General features: G+C 45.5%; 1 protein-coding gene across 2 annotated transcripts in view; it reads left to right on the forward strand.

The window, feature by feature from the left end:
• OPHN1 (oligophrenin 1) overlaps positions 1 to 19,956 on the forward strand; it is a 136,448-nt gene that overhangs the window by 21,927 nt on the left and 94,565 nt on the right. Inside the window, exon 1 of one of the 2 annotated variants that reach the window (XM_082208533.1) lies at positions 8,162 to 8,264. The exons of the other annotated variant lie outside the window; for it this stretch is intronic. The gene's annotated coding sequence lies outside the window, so the exon portion shown is untranslated. Of the gene's footprint in view, positions 1 to 8,161; positions 8,265 to 19,956 lie in introns of those variants that run through there. 2 annotated transcript variants of the gene reach the window in all.

Consider the following 19,956-nt stretch of genomic DNA (forward strand, 5'->3'; position numbering starts at 1 on the left):
GAGAGCCCCGCGCTGGGCGGCCTCTCCTCGCCGCCACCGCTCCGCCTCTCGCCGCCCGACTCGCCCGCCTCCCTCCCACGGCACACCAGGCAACGTCTCGCGGCACATTAGTGTGCCGCGGAACACCGGTTGGGAAACACTGCCTTATATTTTGCAAATCCTCCCTTGGGTGGTATTGCCTCTGCAGACTTACCACTGCCTGTTTTTCCTGAAAATCCCAGTGATACCCTCAGCTGTCATTTCCTGTAAGCATGGGGAAGGTGTTGCTACCCCTTATGTAAAGCTTTTTTCTACTTTTTTTAAAAAAAGCGTCCTTGTTTGCTTTGCAGAACACAATGAAGACAATAAAAATAGCTGTTACAAGCTCATAAGAACACCCTCTGAGTTAACGATAGCACAAAAGGAGAGGAAATGTGATGTCACATCATGTAATCGATGCCGTAAACCAGAGGTGAAATTAGTTTGATGTCACTGGGTGCAGAGCCGAGAGGGTGCTGCAGGGGCACCACAACAAAGATGTTGAAAAGAAGGCGAGAGGGCACCAAATTTTGGAGTTGCATAGGCACCGCTGAAATTTGAGACCCCAAAGTCAGACCTCAAAGTCTGCCACTGTGTGAACAGTATTTTAGTATAATAAGAACCTCCAGATTCTTCTGTGAATCTCTGGAAGAGTCATTTTCTAATCGTCTTGTCTCACATACGAAATAATTGGTTGCTAAACTGTGTGGCGCTGTGGTGTAAACCACTGAGCCTTGGGGTTGCCAATCAGAAGGTTGGTGGTTTGAATCCCCGTGATGGGGTGAACTCCCGTTGTTCAGTCCTAGTTCCTGCCCACCTAGCAGTTCGAAAGCACATCAGAGTGCAAGTAGATAAATAGGTATCACTCCGGCGGGAAGGTAAATGGCGCTTCCGTGCGCTGCTCTGATTTGCCAGAAGCAGCTTAGTCATGTTGGCCACATGACCTGGAAGCTGTCTGCGGACAAACACCAGCTCCCTCGGCCTATAGAGCGAGATGGGCGTGCAACCCCAGAGGCGTCCGCTACTGGACCTAGCGGTCAGGGGTAGCTTTACCTTTTTAAGCTGTGTAAGAAGAAAGTGGACCTGTCTTTTCTCCAGCAGCAGAGTCTTTTAGCTCCTGTTTGTTTGTGGCGTGATGAGAGGGCTGTGATACCTTGTTCTATTTTTGCTAATTTTTGAGGTTTGTTTTTTAAGGGATGCTTTCTCTTTTATGCAGGCTCCTCTGGTGACTGCTTTCATTGTGTCTCAAAGGAGCAATTATAATATTGTCTATGTCCTTTTATTTGAAGTAGTTTTGGAGAGTTCTTGTGAGACTCTCTCTGATTGATTGATTGATTGATTGATTGATTGAGTTAGGATGGGACTGAAGGACTGTGTTGGGTTGGTTCATGTTTCCTCTCCTATTTTAAGGGTAGCATCTACTGGGGCGTGGTCTGTGATTTTGATGTTACCTATGTTCATTGACTCAACCGAGGGGGTCAGGCCTTGTCTGAGCAGAATGCTATCCAGTCTGGACATTGGTCAGATTTTATTTTAATGTAAAAGGATGGACTTTGTGTAAACAAAACCAGTCTCCGCCCTGCTGTAGCCAACCTCTACAGCTTGCTGGAGTTCAATTAAAGCTCAGGGGAAGATGTCACAAGGAAGCTGATCTCTTGGAGCTTTTATTTTCTTTTACAGCTGAGACATCTAGGGAGGCTGGAAAAAATGCTACTGGAAAGAAATCAATCCCCCCCCTCTAATGGTCTCATTGAAATGATGAAGTAAAGTCGCCCTTCTCCCCACAAAGCACCATAATTCAGAAGAAGTTTAAAAATGGTTCAGAAACGCCACAGGAAGCCACTTTTGCACGGGAAGAAATCTTTATGAGAAAGGGAAGGACTGGGTTAGGCACAGCCCCAGTTGGGAGCAGTTCATCTTTTTTTAAAACTGGGGATTCTCAGAGCCGGTGGCTGTTGGTGCAGAACTTTAGGAAATGAGTCTTAAGTCCAGGAAATCTCCTGTGTTGAAGCCTGATCCCTTTGCTGCATTGCTTCTGGCTCAAAACAGCCTAGGTCCTCCCAAGACAATTTTGTTTTCTTTTCTCGCTGGAAAGGCCTTTTAACTCATTCTATAGAGTGGGAAGCTTGTGGCCCCCCAGGTGTTGCTGGACTCCATCTCCCCTTATCCCTGACCACCTTGGCTCCTGGGAGCTGAAGTCTAGAGGCTCTAGGGGTGGAAAGAGTTAGGTGCTTGAACTTCTTTTTTTGCATTGTGAATATATTGGGAGTTTTAAAATTATCCTTTTTTTCGTTTTGCTTCTTTCACATGCAGATATAGATGTGGGAAAACTGGTTGCATCATGCCACAATTACAAAACGGGAGACTTACTCCATCTCACGTGCCACATATACTACCTAGTCACATTTATAGGAGCTTGATCTTTCAGTGTGGCAGAACCCTGCACTCTGGAACTCCCTGCCTATTGACATCAGGCAGGCAGCTTCACTGTACCCTTTTCGGTGCAAAATGCACCTGGTGCCTGACTACCAAGAAAAAAAATATTCTGAATCCCAGAAGCCAGGACAGCAAGCGGGATCGCTGCGCAGTGATCTGCTTGCTGTCCTGGCTTATGGGATAGCCGCATGCAGCCTCTCCTGGGCAGCGGGATGAAGGCTCCCACTGCCCGGGAGAGGCTGCGCGCGGCTAAGGCTCCCCCAAGAGCCGTGCTCCCTTTAAAGAGCGTGCGGCTCTTAGGGGCTTTTCCCTAAGGAGGGAGAAGGGCAGCTCTTTAAAGGGAGCGCTGAGCAGAGCCTCCCGTCTGCATTTGCTCCATAAGACACACACACACATTTCCCCTTACTTTTTAGGAGGGGGAAAGTGTGTCTTATAGAGCGAAAAATACGGTAGTTCTGAACACTGCATGGAGGAGAGCTCCGTTGATGGCTACTGGTCAGGGTGACTGTGCTCTGCTTCCGTGGTCAGAGGCAGCAATGCTTCTGAATACCAGTTGCTGGAAGATAGGAAAAGTGTTGCCCTAGTTCTACTTCCTGGTTTCCTAAAAAGGTCTCTGGGTGGCCACTGTTAGAAGAGGATGCTGGACTAGATGGGCCATTGGCCTGATCCAGCAGCGCTCTTCTGAAGCTCTTATCCACATGGTGTTCCCAAGGCCCCTCCCTGGGGTAATGATCCATGTGGCAGGCATTGCTTTGAGAAGCTACTTGTGGCCTTTTGCCACGCTAAAGGTCTCTACCCCATAGGCCATGGCACTGCCTGCCGTGAGTCAAAATGAGTCACTGTTAGCTCTTCCAAGTGGATCAGCCTGCCATAGGGAGGACATAATGTTTATACTGGCTTCCCGGAAGAGGAGAGATTGCTAGTCTCCGTTTCAAAACATCCCTTCTGACTTAAGTGTTGTCTTTTGGGTTGAAGGTGATCATTACTGGAGCTGGTGGGCTGCTTCCAAAATTAGCATCCTCCGTCTCCTCCTTCTGCCTGTCTCCTGTCTTCCTTGGTCATATATAGTAGAACAAAAAAAGTGTGCTTTGAGGCTTGACACTCCCCCCTCCCCCACTCTCCAGAATTGGCAGATGATGAAGTGTGGTGGCCTGGAAGTTACATCATGACCAGAGTCTCGTCCATCCCCCCACCCCACCCCCCAAGACATGTAGGGAGAAAGGAGGAGGAGGAAGAGGCTAGGGGCTGCCATGGTCTGTTACATTCACTGTTTTGGGAAAAGCCATAGATGTGTCTCTATTTCTGCAGAATTTCCTGCAAGAATTTGCTTGCTGCATCTACCAGGAGCCAGCTTTTACCAGCACGGTATGATCACGTCTTGCGTGGGGGTTATGATCCGGGAATGGCATGTATACACAAAAAGAGTGTATTATCAAACTGCCTGCTTGAAATTGCCCCCACGCGAACGTTCTTACATTTCCAGAGCTGTGTGCTGAGAGGACTTTGAGAGCATCTCAGAACCCAGTAAGCAAGCCTGAGAGGTTAAAAGCTCTTTCTCTGCTGGGAAAACCCTGTGCAGAAAGAGCTTTCAAGCTCTTCACCCTCTGTGTGTTTAACTTTTGTGATTTCAACTGGGGAGCCATCAACCATGTAGGGCTGAAATCACACAAGTTAAACGTGCGTAAGGAGTGATCGAACTGTACTGCTGGACAGACACATGTTATTGTTCTTTATTTGAAAGCAAAGTCCCCAGCTCTTTTGATGAACAACACATGTGAGCTTTTCCAAGGATAGAAATAGTGGCCTAGGTATAATGATTCTTGAGAATCTGGCCTGATATCCTGTAGAGCTGCCGCCAGTCAGCGTTGACAGTACTGAGCTTGATGGACCAAAAGCCTGCGTCAGTATAAGGCAGCTCCCAATATTCCAACTTTTCTGCTTATAAACGCATAAACAGACTAGGAGCAGGTCACAGTGTTCTGTCTCTTTGCTATTATTTGAAGACCTTCCATGGGCTAATGCATGGTGGAGTTCTCTGAAGATGTTGCTAAGCCCTGTATCTTACTTTTAATGTGGGATGTACTGGACAACGTGTTCTCTGGTGCTTGTGAGCAGTTTGGTGACCTCATGTCCTTCGTGAGCTGCATCTTGGCATTCCAGAACCAAGATTTCTGCCAGCAGATTTTCAGCCCAGCCTGATGAGTTCCAGCTGTTTGTGGCTTTGGAGCAGAGCAGTCACTTTTGTCATGTGTGAACTGTTGATAAGACAGAGCCATAATACCATTATACAAATCTACAGTGCAACCACATTTGAAGCACTGTGCACAGTCCTGGTCGCCTCACGTTAAAAAAGGATATTGCAGATTTGGAAAAGGTTCAGAAAAGGGCAATCAGATCAATCAAGGTGGTGGAGTGAACCCCCCCCCCCGGAAGGAAAGGTTGCAGAGTTTGGGACTTCTCATTCTAGAGAAAAAGCAACCAAGAGACAACACAATAGAAGTTTATAAAAGTATGCATGCCATGGAGAATGTGGATGGGGGGGGGGAATTCTCTCTCATAATTCTAGAACATCTGATGAAATTGAATGTTAGAAGATTCAGGACACATGAAAGGAAGTACTGTATTTTTTGCTCTATAAGACTCACTTTTTCCCTCCTAAAAAGTAAAGGGAAATGTGTGTGCGTCTTATGGAGTGAATGCAGGCTGCGCAGCTATCCCAGAAGCCAGAACAGCAAGAGGGGTTGCTGCTTTCACTGCGCAGCGATCCCTCTTGCTGTTCTGGCTTCTGAGATTAAGAATATTTTTTTTCTTGTTTTCCTCCTCCAAAAACTAGGTGCGTCTTGTGGTCTGGTGCATATTATAGAGCGAAAAATATGGTACTTTTTCATGCAGCACATAGTTAAACTGTGGAACTCCCTCCCTCAGGAGGCAGTAATGGCCACCGACTTGGATGGTTTTAAAAGAGAATGAGACAAATTCATGGAGGAGAGGGCTGTTGATGGTTACTAGCCACAGCTGGAGGCAGCAATGATTCCGAATACCAGTTGCTGGAAACCACAGGAGTAGAGATTTGCTTTTGTGCCCATGTTCTTCTCCTTGGTTTCCCAATGGGGCATCTTGTTGCCTAATTGTAAGAGCAGGTGCTGGAACAGGGAGATGGACCATTGGCCTGTTTCAGCAGGCTCTTCTTAGGTTCTAAGAGGTAACAGTGGAACTTTTGGATATGCTCGCTGACTTGCTCCTTCTCTGTATGTTTTGCTTTCCACTCCAACAGCGATGCGTTGGGCATGGGAAGGAGAGAGCTGAAGTTTTAGTGCCCCCCCCCACCTCAAAGACACAGCTTGGGTGTGCCTTCTAACACTTTCTCAAGGCAGCTTTGCAAAGAGGCTGGTGGGGCTTTGCATTGCGCAAACAATGAAAACACAAGCTTCTGTCCAGGGTGCATGTGTTTTCCTTCCTTGCCATAAAATAATGAGACTTTGCTCTGGGAAGAACATAGCTGAGTTTACTTGGATAGCTCATTGAACTGCTTGTGAGATTTCCCACTTGGCCAGTGTGACTCATTTGGCTTCCTGCCTTGGTTTGTCCTGCGGAGAATTCTCAAGAAGGAAATTCTGAAATCGTCCGCCTTCTGCAGTCTTGAGGAGAAGTGGTTGCTTGCTATAATAAGCAGAAGTCTTTTAGGACCCCTCTTCAGTTTTGCATGTTGCTCTAGGCATTCATTGGAAGATTATTGTTATTTATTTTATTGGTCACCTTTTTGCCATGGTAACTCAAAGCAACTTACCTGCCTACATTAAAACTAGGGGTGTGGTGGGGAATACATTAAAACGTCCCTCCCACACTAAAAGGCCACATATAAAGCCAAAGACCTGGTTGAAAGGGAATGTTTTTGCCTTTCTCCTGAAGATATTACTAATATCACTATTAAATTTATTAATTTTGTATACTTCCCTTCATCCATAGGTATCAGGGAATTCACAACAAATACAATATAAAAACACAAAATACCGTATTTTTCGCCCCATAGGACGCACTTTTCCCCCTCCAAAAATGAAGGGGAAATGTGTGTGCATCCTATGGGGCGAATACAGGCATTCACTGAAGCCTGGAGAGCGAGAGGGGTCGGTGCGCACCGACCCCTCTCGCTCTCCAGGCTTCGCGTAAATCTCCGCAAGCCGTGGGAGCCCGTGCCGGGAGACCAGCGTCGGGCTCCCACGGCTTGTGGAGAGTTGCCTGTTCTGGGGGCTGGGGTCGGGGGAAGCTCGGGCTTCCCTCGCCCCAGCCCCGCACCTGGGGGGGAAAATAATTTTTTCCCCTTTATTCCCCCCCCCCAAAAAAACTAGGTGCGCCTTATGTGACGGTGCATCCTATAGGGCGAAAAATACAGTACATAATAAAAACAAGAACAAAAGAAAAACACAGAGATAACTCCGCCCCCATATGTAAAGGTGATGCTTAGCAAACCTCACTGGAGAGAGAGCATTCTGTAAGTGGGGAGCCACCATGGAAAAGGCCCTGTTCTCGTGCTGCCGCCTTCCAAACTTCTGAGGAGGGGGCATACAAAGAAGGGCCTCAGATGATGATCACAGAGTTATTGTAGTTTCATGTGAGGAAATGCAATGCTTTTGAGATATTGGGGTTCCAAGCCACGTAAGACTTTATAGGTCAAAGCAATATCCACTTTGCTGGCTAAGCAAGGTGAAACTTTTTTGGTTCAGCTCACCTGTTTTGACATTCTGTTTGTTTGTAATGTTTATCATGTTTTTAAAGACATGAGACATGGCAATAGAATGTTGCAGCCCTGGACCCCTTTGGGGGGGAAAGGGCAGGATAGACTGGGTACAGTGGTGCCTCGCAAGACGAAAAGAATCCGTTCTGTGATTCTCTTCGTCTAGCGGTTTTTTCGTCTTGCGAAGCAAGCCCATTGACGGATTAGCGGATTAGCGCTATTAGCGGCTATTAGCGGCTTTTAGCTGCTTTTAGCGGCTTATCTGCTGATCGGATCAGCTGATAAGCGGCTTAGCGGCTTAGAAAAAAGGGGGGGAACCAGCAGGAACTCACAAGACATTGTCGTCTTGCGAAGCAAGCCCATAGGAAATTCGTTCTGCGAAGCACCTCCAAAATGGAAAACTCTTTCGTCTAGCGAGTTTTCCGTCTTGCGAGGCATTCGTCTTGCGGGGCACCACTGTAAATGCAATTTTTGTGTAGATGCAGAAGCCTTGGAACCAAATTCCCACATAATTTGTGATCCTGTGGTATTTAGTTCTAACCAACTCTCCAGGGTTTCAGGAAGGAGTCTTTCCTAGTTCTACGTGGAAAAGTCATTAGGGGTGCTTCTGCGTGCTAAGCAGATGTTCTGTCACTCAGCTGCAGCCCTTCCACCTGTGCTCCTTTGAAGAAAGATGCCAACAATGCAGAAGCCCCTACCAGACACCCTTTGCTTTTGGGCAGTCTGAAGGGCAGCCTGCTGGTGATTGATTTTCTTTTGTTTGCCTGTTCCAGCTTCTAGAAGATCTTTGGGTTGGACTGTAACAACATAAGGTACTTTTGCATTATGTAATTGTGTTACTAAAGGTTGCTGTGGCTGAAAATAGCGTCCAGGCCAACGTTTGCATCTTCTCTCTCTCTCTCTCTCTCTCTCTCTCTCTCTCTCTCTCTCTCAATCTCTGTGTGTGTGTGTGTGTGTTTAATTTTGGCTCTAATTAAGCCCAGCATATTTCTTTACACAAGAATGTTGCACCTGTGGTCCGCATATGCTTCTTAGCAAAGAAGAGGAATCAGGAATGTTCCTAAAATAATCTGGCCTGGTAGGTCAGGAAACCCTTGCCTTCTAGGAGCAGGCATGGCCTTAACCAGGGGTAGGCAACCTAAGGCCCGGGGGCTGGATCCAGCCCAGTTGCCTTCTAAATCTGGCCTGTGGACGGTCCAGGAATCAGCGTGTTTTTACATAAGTAGAATGTGTCATTTTATTTTAAATGCATCTCTGGGTTATTTGTGGGACCTCCCTGGTGTTTTTACATGAGTAGAATGTGTCCTTTTATTTAAAACGCATCGCTGGGTTATTGGTGGGGCATAGGAATTTGTTCATTTCCCCCCTCAAAATGCAGTATTTTTCGCTCCATAAGACGCACTTGTTCCCTCCTAAAAAGTAAGGGGAAATGTGTGTGCGTCTTATGGAGCGAATGTAGGGGGGACGCAAGCAGGAAAAGCCCCCAAGAGTTGCACACAAGCTCCGCGCGGCTCTTGCGGGCTTTTCCCCAGGAGGGAGAAGGGACTGACGTGGCCAGTCCATTCTCCCTCCTCGTAGAAAAGCCCGCAGGAGCCGCACGCTCCTTAAAGGGTGTGCGGCTCCTGTGGGCTTTTGCGGGAGGTGGGGGAATTGCCATAGCTGCTTGATTTCCCCCTCTAAAAACTAGGTGCACCTTATGGTCTGGTGTGCCTTATGGAGCGAAAAATACAGTATGGTCAGGCCCACCACATGGTCTGAGGGACGGTGGACTGGCCCATAGCTAAAAGGTTGCTAACCCTTGGCCTTTATTGTGTGGCTGATCCCCCCCCCCCCGCCTCATGGGAGCCTGCCAAGTCAAGGCTGTTCATCTTAACCAAAGGGTTAACTAACAACAACAGCAGCAGCAAAAAGAAAGAAAGAAAGAAAGAAAGAAAGAAAGAAAGACGCCTATTGTGTTAATAGGCACAGGGCCATCCTAGGAAGTCCCCAGGAAATATGTCTGGAATTTACAATCCATTGCTTTGGTACGGTTGCTGTTCTTCCTTGGCATGAAAAGTTGTGTGTGTGCAGTGCCCTTTCTCAGGTTCTGTAGCTTGTATTTTGTTTAGCATTAACATTTCAATCTGCATGTCAAATGTAGCGTGCATTACAAATCTCCATCCCCCCTCTCTTGTATGTGTGCATATATATATATATATATATATATGCTTTCGTAGATTTTCACGGGTACAGGAATGCAGGTTTTGGTGTCTTCGGGTGTCTTCCCGTGTAAGAGTCGGGGTGTCTGTGCGACGTTTCGACGAGGTCTCACTCGTCATCTTCAGGCTGGTGCTTTCGGCTTCTTGTTACTGGAACAGAGCAGAATCTGGTGTTTGAGTTCCTATAAATACTGTTGAGGGGTGTGGTGTATAGCCTCCAACGTTCTGGGCAGAGAGGAAGTTCCTAGATTAGTGTGCCTTTTCTTCTTTTGTTCCTTAATTACTTGAGGGATATCTTGAGTGATTTCATGAGTGATATTCTGAATACCACCGGGTGGGTCATTAAGTGTAGATTAGTTGCTAAAGCTTTTGTGTCTTGACCTCTTGAGCTTGTGAAGAGTTTTTCTGAGAAGATGGCTGTGCTGCATTTAGTTGTGCTCTGGCTTGGCTTCGTGTATAGGGGCGAGCTGTGGTTTTGTGCCTTGTGCCAGCCAGATCTGTGTAGGGATTGCAGGGGGGTGCAGCATCCGGAGGTGCCACTATAGTTTGGCTACTGGATGGAGTCTGTAATATGTCTGTGGAGAGGGTCTGGGTTTGGGTCTGGTGTGGTTGATTGGTGACGGCGTTCTGTGTGCCTCTGGTTCTGGTGTCGGTTTTTGTGGGGAGGGCTAATTTCCAGATGTCTGGCAGGCGGGACGTGTCGTCACGCTTGTTCATGTTGTGAGGGTGTTTCTCTATCTCGATGGCTTCCATGATTATTCTCTTGTGGTGATGTTCCATGTTAAAGAGCAATTTGGAATCTGCAAAATTAATTTCGTGTCCTGTTTCTTTCATGTGTTGGAAAAGAGAGGAAGTTTTTTCTTCTTTTTTGACGGCATTCTTGTGTTCTGCGATACGTGCATTTATTCGTCTGTTTGTTTGTCCAATGTACGTGGCTGGGCAGACTTTGCAGGGTATTTCATAGACCCCTTGGTTTTCCAGCTGGATTTTGTCTTTTGGGTTTCTGAGGATATTGGCTATTTTTTGGTTGGTGCAGAAGGCTGTTTTGATATTGTGTTTATGGAGGATTTTGCTGATTTTGTCTGTAGTGCCCTTGATATAAGGAAGGAGGGCCATGCCATTGTTTTCTTCTGTGTCTTGGTTTTTGGGGGGTGTTTCTTTTTGGATTAGCTTCGTAACCCTGTTTTTCTGGTATCCATTGGCGATTAACACATTTGAGAGATTCTGTAACTCAGTTGTCAAGTGGTCTTTGTCAGCCAGGCGTTTGGTTCTGGAGATGAGAGTCTTGGCTACGGAGTTTATTTGTGCAGGGTGGTGGTGTGATTGTGCATGTAAGTAGCGGTTGGTGTGTGTTTTTTTCGGTAGATAGTGTGTCCTAGGGAGCCATCAGGTTTTTTGTAGATTAGGACGTCAAGAAAGGGGAGTTGGTTGTTGTCTTCTATTTCCATAGTGAATTGTATTTTGGGGTGTAGGCTGTTGAGATGTGTGAGGAAGCTATCTAGTTTTTCTTTCCCGTGTGGCCAAATTACAAAGGTGTCGTCAACATATCTGAGCCAAAGTTTGGGTTTGTGTTCTGACTTGTCTAAAGCATTGGTTTCAAAGTGTTCCATGTACAAATTTGCGATGACCGGTGAGAGGGGTGATCCCATAGGTGCTCCTTCTATCTGTTTGTATCTTTGTCCATTGTGGATGAAGTACGTGTTGGTTAGGCAGTGGTTGGTCAGGTCCAGGATGTATTTGGGGGGGTTGTATTTGTTTTGAATGGCTGTCAAGGCTTCATTAATGGGCACTTGAGTGAAGAGAGATACAACATCGAAGCTCACAAGTAGGTCATCGGGATGTAGGTATTGCTTCTTTATTGTTTCTATGAACTGGAAGGAGTTAGTAACGTGTGAAGCGATGGATTCTGCATAGGGCTGAAGTTGCTTAGCGAGAAATTTAGCGAGATTTTGTAGAGGTGAGCCTATGGAGCTGACTATTGGTCTGAGTGGTGTTCCTTCTTTGTGTATCTTGGGGAGACCGTAGAGTTTGGGGCATCTGGAAGATTTTTCTCTGGGGATGATTCTTAGCTGGATTTCTTCACTGATAGGAGAGGCTTTTATTTTGGATTTGGTGGTTTTTTCCAGATAGGTGGTGGGATCTGTTTTTATAGGTTGGTAGGTAGGGTCTTGGAGTAGATTTGATAGTTTTGCTTGGTAGTCCGATGTGTTCATCACAACAGTGGCGTTGCCTTTGTCTGCTGGGAGAATGATTATGTTGTTGTCTTTCCTCAGGTTGGTGAGTGCTTTCTGTTCTTCTTTGTGTAAATTGCTTCTGGGTGGTTTGCTGGAGCAGAGGATGTTGGTGACTTCAAGTCTGATTTTATTGGCTTCATCTGGGTCGATTTTGGTCAGGCTAGCTTCGACTCCGCATATGATGTTTTCCGTGGGGATGCGTCTCGGGGCGACTGCAAAGTTGAAACCTTTGGAGAGTACTTTGGTTTCAGTTGGGGTGAGGATCCTGTCTGATATGTTATGTACTGTTTGTTTCATGGGTTGTTGTGGAGGGTGGCTGGGTTTCTGGCGTTTCTCTAGTTTGTAGAGTTTGTTGGTGTGTCTGTCTGTCTTATGTGAGGTCTCAGTTTCAGCTCTCCAGACGGCTAGTTGTTTGCATTTGTCCCAGAGTGCAGGGTGGATTTTGTTACATAGTTTGAGGTGAAGAGTGAGCAGATCTTTGTTGGTTTGGTTTAGTAGGTATCTTTTCTTATGTATTTCGTTTCTGATTAGGGATAGTTCAGTTCGTTTCAGGATCCTTTCGGTAGCTGGGGTTTTAGAGTGGAATTTAAGTTGGAAGCATGTAGGAGTTAAGTTGTTGTCTCGGCAGTTGCGTAGGAACAGGAGATCACATAAGATGGTGGCTCTTCGGATTTCTAGTTTCTCGTAGGTTCTTGTCAGCTGGAAGGTTTCCTCCCCGTAGAGGTGAGATATTTGCTTTCGTAGATTTTCACGGGTACAGGAATGCAGGTTTTGGTGTCTTCGGGTGTCTTCCCGTGTAAGAGTCGGGGTGTCTGTGCGACGTTTCGACGAGGTCTCACTCGTCATCTTCAGGCTGGTGCTTTATAAAAACAGATCCCACCACCTATCTGGAAAAAACCACCAAATCCAAAATAAAAGCCTCTCCTATCAGTGAAGAAATCCAGCTAAGAATCATCCCCAGAGAAAAATCTTCCAGATGCCCCAAACTCTACGGTCTCCCCAAGATACACAAAGAAGGAACACCACTCAGACCAATAGTCAGCTCCATAGGCTCACCTCTACAAAATCTCGCTAAATTTCTCGCTAAGCAACTTCAGCCCTATGCAGAATCCATCGCTTCACACGTTACTAACTCCTTCCAGTTCATAGAAACAATAAAGAAGCAATACCTACATCCCGATGACCTACTTGTGAGCTTCGATGTTGTATCTCTCTTCACTCAAGTGCCCATTAATGAAGCCTTGACAGCCATTCAAAACAAATACAACCCCCCCAAATACATCCTGGACCTGACCAACCACTGCCTAACCAACACGTACTTCATCCACAATGGACAAAGATACAAACAGATAGAAGGAGCACCTATGGGATCACCCCTCTCACCGGTCATCGCAAATTTGTACATGGAACACTTTGAAACCAATGCTTTAGACAAGTCAGAACACAAACCCAAACTTTGGCTCAGATATGTTGACGACACCTTTGTAATTTGGCCACACGGGAAAGAAAAACTAGATAGCTTCCTCACACATCTCAACAGCCTACACCCCAAAATACAATTCACTATGGAAATAGAAGACAACAACCAACTCCCCTTTCTTGACGTCCTAATCTACAAAAAACCTGATGGCTCCCTAGGACACACTATCTACCGAAAAAAACACACACCAACCGCTACTTACATGCACAATCACACCACCACCCTGCACAAATAAACTCCGTAGCCAAGACTCTCATCTCCAGAACCAAACGCCTGGCTGACAAAGACCACTTGACAACTGAGTTACAGAATCTCTCAAATGTGTTAATCGCCAATGGATACCAGAAAAACAGGGTTACGAAGCTAATCCAAAAAGAAACACCCCCCAAAAACCAAGACACAGAAGAAAACAATGGCATGGCCCTCCTTCCTTATATCAAGGGCACTACAGACAAAATCAGCAAAATCCTCCATAAACACAATATCAAAACAGCCTTCTGCACCAACCAAAAAATAGCCAATATCCTCAGAAACCCAAAAGACAAAATCCAGCTGGAAAACCAAGGGGTCTATGAAATACCCTGCAAAGTCTGCCCAGCCACGTACATTGGACAAACAAACAGACGAATAAATGCACGTATCGCAGAACACAAGAATGCCGTCAAAAAAGAAGAAAAAACTTCCTCTCTTTTCCAACACATGAAAGAAACAGGACACGAAATTAATTTTGCAGATTCCAAATTGCTCTTTAACATGGAACATCACCACAAGAGAATAATCATGGAAGCCATCGAGATAGAGAAACACCCTCACAACATGAACAAGCGTGACGACACGTCCCGCCTGCCAGACATCTGGAAATTAGCCCTCCCCACAAAAACCGACACCAGAACCAGAGGCACACAGAACGCCGTCACCAATCAACCACTCCAGACCCAAACCCAGACCCTCTCCACAGACATATTACAGACTCCATCCAGTAGCCAAACTATAGTGGCACCTCCGGATGCTGCACCCCCCTGCAATCCCTACACAGATCTGGCTGGCACAAGGCACAAAACCACAGCTCGCCCCTATACACGAAGCCAAGCCAGAGCACAACTAAATGCAGCACAGCCATCTTCTCAGAAAAACTCTTCACAAGCTCAAGAGGTCAAGACACAAAAGCTTTAGCAACTAATCTACACTTAATGACCCACCCAGTGGTATTCAGAATATCACTCATGAAATCACTCAAGATATCCCTCAAGTAATTAAGGAACAAAAGAAGAAAAGGCACACTAATCTAGGAACTTCCTCTCTGCCCAGAACGTTGGAGGCTATACACCACACCCCTCAACAGTATTTATAGGAACTCAAACACCAGATTCTGCTCTGTTCCAGTAACAAGAAGCCGAAAGCACCAGCCTGAAGATGACGAGTGAGACCTCGTCGAAACGTCGCACAGACACCCCGACTCTTACACGGGAAGACACCCGAAGACACCAAAACCTGCATATATATATATATATATATATATATATATATATATATATATATATATATATATATATATGTGTGTGATTGATTCATGAGTACAGAGAATTTGTGTGACAGCTCATCAGTCTTCCGACAGTGCGAAGCCCTTTCTTTGCTGCTAGAGCCTTTCTAAATCGTTAAGGGTTGCTGTTTTCCCCCCATGCATTCTTTACTCTTTTTTTTTTTTAAAGGATTTTTGTACAAGTAACATTGTTGGCACCCGTCTGTCTTGGGAGGCAATGGAAGAGTGTTCCTTTGGGGGTGAAGTCAAACCGTTGGAGTTACAATTCTTGCTGTGGCTGAAGAGACCAATACGGGAGAGACATGTTTTATTGCAAGTAGGGTAGATGAAGGTGTCCAGTTTTGCCCCTGGGGTTCAAGTTTGTTTCTTTGGCCCATGTTGGAAGAGCCCTCCTAAATCAAGTCAGTAGCCCATCCAAGGGCAGCATCTTGTCCTCACAGTGGCCAACCTGATGCCTCAATGGGAAATCTGCAAGCAGGACCCGGTCACAAGAGCAACTCTCACCTTCTGTGGTTCCCAACAACTGGCAGTCAGAAGCACTGCTCCCCACAACTGTGGCAACAGAGCATAGCAAGCATGGCTGATCGTTATCGATAGCCGTCTCCATGAATTTGTCCAATCCTCTTTTAAAGCTATCCAAGTTAGTGGTCATTTCTGCCTCCTGTGGGAGGTAAATTTCATTTAGTCAAGTCCTAAGCAAGGTGGAAAACATCAAAGCTCTTTTCACTCTGGGTCTGACCAGGGTTACCTGGTGCAAAAAAGAGTTTTCAAGCTTTCCACCTTGCTTGCTGGGCCGGTTCTGGAATTCCTGGGGGTGCTCTCTCCCCCTTCATACCTAGCTGTGGGGCGGTTCCAATGGTTTGATTATAGCAATTTTCTTGCATATGTGGAGCCCTTGGAACCAATGTCCCCGATTAAGAAGAGATCGTACTGTATTTGAACGTTGGGGATTTTTTTTCTTCAGATCAGTGGCTTACATATCCTTCTAAGGATGAGACAGCTAAAGCTGTATTTTGGTCAATATCATTTTATTTATTTTTTAGGGGAAAGGGCTAAACATGCCGGTGTGATGTTACTTTCTTGCCTCAAATCTTCTCAGAAACTCTTGGTGGTTTGGTGGCCAGAATACTAAGGCTAAATATACCTGAGGCCAAAACTCTTTCCACAAATAACCTTGTCTGTACAGTTCTTTGATGCAATTATGATTTTAAAAGTAAACCCTGTGGCACTTTTTAGCATGTTGGAATAGGGATCTGACAGACCAGGGTTCAAATCCCCACTTAGCCATAAATCTCACTGGGTGTGACCTTTGTGCTTGTCACTGCCGCTCAGCCTAACATACTTCACAGGGTTGCTGTGTGGATAAAATGATGAGAACTATGAAATGCCACCTTGAGCTTCATGGAGCAAAAGTGGGATATAAATGCAATAAAAAGTAGAAATAACAAATGAAATTGGGACATAAGTATTGTCAGGCAATTTGTTGGATTTGGCCAGGGATAGGCCATCTCATATTTTTGAAACTTGCAGCAGAGTGACAGAGTTGGTGCTGAATGTGGCTTGACTTCCTTATTTTGCTTCTGTAGCACCTTGCATCCATGTTTGGATAAAGGTCTCTTCAATTTCTCTCCATTGCTTCCTGTTGCTTCCTGAATCTGCACAAGCCCCTCTGCTAACTTTAGATCAGGAGTCAGCAAACTTTTTCAGCAGGGGGCCAGTCCACTATCCCTCAGACCTTGTGGGGGTCGGATTATATTTTGAAAAATAATAATAATGAATGAATTCTTATGCCCCACAAATAACCCAGAGATCCATTTTAAATAAAAGCATACATTTTACTCATGTAAAAACACCAGGCAGGCCCCACAAATAACCCAGAGATGCATTTTAATTAAAAGGACACATTCTACTCATGTAAAAACACGCTGATTCTAAATCCGTGGGCTGGATTTAGAAGGCGATAGGGCCTTAGTTTGCCTACCCATGCTTTAGAATCTATAGTTTATATGGACCACCCATCACATACATGGTCATCCCCTTGTCCTTTTGAAATTGTAGGGTCTCCACACTAGCACTGCTTTAATCCATCGGCCTGCATCGTCTCAGGCCACATGCCCACTTTAACTTCGCATCCTTCCCCACTGCATCCGTAACTTTCGATCTTTGTCATATCCAGTTATTATCTTTTAATGATATTCATTAACATTGTACTTTCCATGGTATGTCCTGTTCCTGTTGCTCTGTCGTCCAGTTCTCCACTCCATAATGCCATCACAGGTAACAGGCACATACTAAATACTTCGGCTTTCAAATCACTGTGCTATAATCTCTTCTGGAGGGAAAAATATCATATGACAGAGCATGGGAAGTACAGATTCTATCCCATATGAGCATTGAAGGAAAGGACAATGGGCCTTTTATTGGTGGGCTGCACTCTGGAAGTGTCACAAGGAGCTTCATTGTGAGTAGGATTGAGTCACAGATGGTGCTGAGGATGGGAGACTGCCCTACTTTTCGCCCAGTGCTCTGAGGAGATGGGCCACATGGGCTGCAGAATGGGCAGCAGCTGTTCCCTTCCAGGAGGACTTTGACCTTGCCTGGTGGAGGCACCGTTGACCGGCTTCCATGCCTGCCTCTCACACATCATTTTCAGAATGAGAACAACAGGGAGAAGAATATGCAACAGGGAGGGTTGGGGCGAGAACACAGCCCTGTTTCACACTGCTCTTTATAGGGAAGGCGTCTGAGGATGGGCTGTCATATCAAGGGTTTCCCATTGTAAACACAAGATGTTTATTATTATGTTAGACTAGATGTGCCATTTGCCTGATCAACCTATGTCTTATTTTTCTTACAATTGACAGAGACTGAGTCTTGTGAAATCTAAAGCATAGGAGAGTACCCTCTTGCTGAGAGCTAAGAAGTTCTGGTGTGCACACCTTGGGTTCAGTATCTGGAAAAAAGGCAGAGTATAGATTCAAGAAAATAAATATATAAAACTAAGCACCCTGCACCTGTCTGCTGTGAACGTTGGAACACAAATAGTGCATTTGCTCTCTGGAATGCAGATATAATCAGTTTTGTTTCTTTCATCAAGGAAGCAATCTAATCCTGCAGGGCCATTTCCTCGTTCCTTTGCTTGATTAATCTGTAATTGTCTGTCCTGCAGTGGCTTCTGGCCATGACGGGCTTTTCAGAAGGCTTAATAGGCTGTTTAATCTCACAAAATATCTTACTGTATTTGTTACAGAGGAGTTCTACCCCAAACACAGTCTGTTACATGTGCTGTCTGAGTTAGGATATGTTTTGGTGGTGGTAGTGGACTGACTGCTAAAAAAAATAATCCACAGGCTGTTTACATGCTTTAAAAGCAAACTGTCTGCTTCACCAAGCAGAAAAGAGATATTGCAGAGAAAATGTGGGTGTTGGGCTTTGCAACTGGCATTAAACTATGGAACTCCCTCCCACAGGAGGCAGTGACGGTCACTGACTTGGAAGGCTTTGAAAGAGGATTAAGTATAAGAACATAAGAGCCTTTATATGTACGTACCACCCTTTTCCTCCAAGGAGCTCAAGGTGGTCCCCATTTTATCCCCACAACAACCCTGTGAGGTAGGTTAAGCTCTGAGGTAATGATTGGCCCGAGTGGGGATTCAAACCATGGTCTCTCCCAGTCCAGCATTCTTAATCACAACACCATGCTGGAGGGCTGGAGTGGTCTCTACAGCTGCCACCTTCTGGTTTTTTGGCTGCTGCTCTTCAGCTCCCCAGTTATTCATGTGCCACCAACATCAAGAATTCATGACTTTAATAGGTTGTCTGTGGTGCTTCCTTTGAAGATTGTTCCACTATCTCTTCAATTATTGGAAAAACCTCCTTGCTGTCTAGTCCATTCCTGAGCATGGTTCAAAATGTTTAAAAGATTTTACAGTTTAGGACCCAGGTACACCAAAGAGAGCCGTTTTCAATGCCAGTTAAAGCTGTGTTTATTCTCCTAGGCTTATTATTTTTAACAAGCTGTAGCATATTAAATCTTGATATCCCCCCCCCCCGAGTATTTTATCTTGTTTGCTACTCTGGAAACTCTGCTGCATGAATAAATACTCTGCAGAAAAAAACAGCTATGCAGTTTTCTCTTGCATGCATACAACAGCACATGAAAGGATGTCCTGGGGCTGAGCTCAGCATCCTGGAGCCTGAATGTGCATTTGTGTATATGAAGTACACAGTTCCAAGCACAAAAAGTCATGCTCCAGACATATTCAGTAAATTATGCCTTTGCTTGAGGTTCTGGCAACAGGTCTACAAATTTTATCGGTTTTCGTTCTCTCAGTTCCTGCAGCTGGCCCACTTTAGCTGGCTGGTTGTTTTAAAACAAAAATGTGTTCTCTCCCTGCTCACTAGGCAACTGCAATTTATCTCTAAATGCTAAACGCTTAAAAAAAATATATAGAATGTTCATCTGCTCAGGCTTTCTGTAGGCTTAAGGGCCTTATTTATAAGCATGATTGCAAGTGTGTGTTTTTGAAACACACACACAATTTCCCAAGAGGTTTGTGGCTACAGATTTATTTTTTGCATTTATATCCCACCTTTTTCTCCAAGGAGATCAAGGTGACCTACTTGATTCTCCCCCTCCTCATTTAATCCCCACAACAACCCTGTAAGGTTGGGTTAGGCTGAGAGGCAGTGACTGATGTGTTTTCGTGATATAGTACAGTGGTACCTCAGATTAAGTACCGTATTTTTCGCTCCATAGGATGCACTTTTCCCCTCTTAAAAACTAAGGGGAAAAGTCTGTGTGTCCTATGGAGCGAATGCAGGGGGGAGGCAGGCAGGAAAAGCCCCCAAGTGCCGCACACAAGCTTCGCGCAGCTCTTGCGGGCTTTTCCCCAGGAGGGAGAAGGGACTGACACGGCCAGTCAGTAATTTTTTTTTCTTGATTTCCCCCTCTAAAAACTAGGTGCGTCTTGTGGTCCGGTGTTTCCTATAGAGCGAAAAATACGGTACTTAATTTGTTCTGGAGATCCGTTTTTAACCTGAAATTGTTCTTAACCTGAAGCACCACTTTAGCTAATGGGGCCTCCTCCTCCTGCTGCGCCGCCAGAGCATGATTTCTGTTCTTATCCTGAAGCAAAGTTCTTAACCTGTAGCACTGTTTCTGGGTTAGCGGAGTGTGTAACCTGAAGCGTATGTAACCTGAGGTACCACTGTAGTATATAAATATTCTGGGCCTTTTTTCAGCTGGAACTCAACTGGAACTCAGTTCTAGCCCCTTTCAGGTGGGCGCTCTTACCATTATAAGAGAACAAGGGAGG

Source organism: Podarcis vaucheri, assembly GCF_965113315.1.
Source record: "Podarcis vaucheri genome assembly, chromosome: Z".
Classification (NCBI taxonomy): Eukaryota; Metazoa; Chordata; class Lepidosauria; order Squamata; family Lacertidae; genus Podarcis; species Podarcis vaucheri.